This window comes from Gossypium arboreum, chromosome 3 (assembly GCF_025698485.1).
Source record: "Gossypium arboreum isolate Shixiya-1 chromosome 3, ASM2569848v2, whole genome shotgun sequence".
NCBI lineage: Eukaryota > Viridiplantae > Streptophyta > Magnoliopsida > Malvales > Malvaceae > Gossypium > Gossypium arboreum.
The window spans coordinates 23,021,822-23,024,090 of NC_069072.1; positions in this window are offsets into that span (position 1 = coordinate 23,021,822).

Here is a 2,269-nt window from a genome sequence, read left to right on the forward strand (position 1 = left end):
CAATTTTATGCTTAATTCTTATCATCTTCCACCGAAAGTGAAAGAAAAAGAACACCATTGAAGCCTTTGAAAGTTTGGCACTTGCATGACTTAATTGGTATGTGTTTTCAACTCGATTTTTAATAATTTCTACGTTTTTAAGATCGTTGCTGTAACACCCCAAACCCGGCCCAGACGTTATGGCCGAATCCGACGTGCGACATTGAAGTTAAAAAAATCCACGCTTTGTTTTAGTGTTTTAAAAAAAAATCGTCGTTTGATAAGGCTTAACTAAGTGAATGGAAGCTGCGCACCAGGTAGGTATCCAAAAACAGAAGAGGTGAGCCATGAAGGCTGCTTAAGTACCAAGCTCTTCGAATGGATCCAATCCTAGACATGCCCACAACCATTGCCACACTTTGGTGCGAGGTTAGGTTTTGAGAAAAACGAGTTAGAATTCATTTAAGTAGATATTTTTGATAAACTGATTAATTGTATCGTTGCATTATTTTGAAAATAATTATCATTTTGAAAACGCAGCCTAAGTCTAACCCATTTTGGATTGTTATCAAGTAAAATATTGGGTATAAAATAAAATAATCCCGAAAAATAATTAAAATGGCCTTATTACAACCCAAAACCAAATAATAATATTAATAAGATAAACTTATAAAGAAATAAATCGGCTACTTATTGCAATTAAAAGAAATGAAATGATAGTGTGGCCATCTCCGAGTCCTCGCACTCTAAACCATCTAAGCTTAGGGATTAAGCTGCAGTTAAAAAGCGGGGTGAGTTCTGAAAACTCAGTGTGTAATCCCAATAACATACAAACAGTGAAAACACAGTATCAGTACAATCTGGGCCAAAGCCCTATTTAGTCTTGACATATACTGGGCCGAAGCCTTTCGTTTAAAGGTTACTGGGCCGAAGCCTTTTCCTAAATCATATCACTGGGCTGAAGCCTTTTCATAAATCATATCACTGGGCCGAAGCCTTTTCATAAATCATTTCACTGGGCCAAAGCCTTTACTATAAACGGTATGGCCCATAGGCCTATTTCAATATCACATGTAATGTCAATGGATGTATGCAAGCCCATTTCAATATCATATGAAATACCAATGAATGTATGCAAGCCCATTTGGGGAGACTACTCGACCCACCATCCGCTACTCTCCACCCGTACCAACCAACACACCATGTGGGGAATGATTCAACCCACCCAACCAACACACCATGGCAAGATATTTGTTTTATCATATATCTGGAGGCCTAGACTCTTTTAATAACTGGGGCAAAGCCCTTTTCGGTAAACTGGGGCAAAACCCTTTTCAATAAACTGGGGCAAAAGCCCTTTTCGATAAACTGGGGCATAAGCCCTTTTCAATAAACTGGGGCGTAAGCCCTTTTGCACTTCCTCCATTCATATAAAAACCCAACCCAATGCATTTATGAATACATCATGTGCATTTCATACATATCATGTGCATTTTATACATATCATGTGCATATCATATCCCACGTATCAAATTTATAATTAAACCCTAGGGGTATAATGGTCATTTTTACCTAGGGGCAAAATAGTCATTTTCATACTATAAGGGTAATTTCATAATTTTACCAAATATGAGGGTTTTCCATGTTCATCAACAATTATCAATATTTTTGAGTGTTTAAACAATGATCTTTAACCCACTTTATCAAACTCGGGCTTTTGGGCCCAAAACCTCTAATGGGCCCTACGAATGCCGATTTAGCCCACTAAGCCTGCTTAATCCAAATTTTACAACAGTACTAACTGTGTTATCATGCAACTTTTTCAAATTCCATTTTCTATCAATTTTACCCAAATGGGCCCGAAAGCCCATTTGGCCCAATTCCTGCCCATTGAGGCCTAACTTACCATCGTGCACAAAATTGAGTTCTTACCCGTTCCATCGATCCAAACACCGATCTTATCGTATTTATCGCATCTATACCTACACGCAACATTACAAGTTCCCGAAATGCCGGTATTTTAGCATTTCGACTTCTCAGCAGATATTAATGTAAGCTACTACGAGGGTTAGTACACACCTGTTATGGGTTGAAGTTGAAACGTTTCCATAATCAATCACCTACAATAACCACCACCTGTCACTCAAACTTAACTAATCCAATATCAATATATGTAAATCCTAAGCACATCAGTCATACGGAACATAAGGACATATTCGTCATTTTACCATACAAGGGTATTACGGTCACTTTACCCTACAGGGGCTTTACGGTCTTTTTACCTATTCGG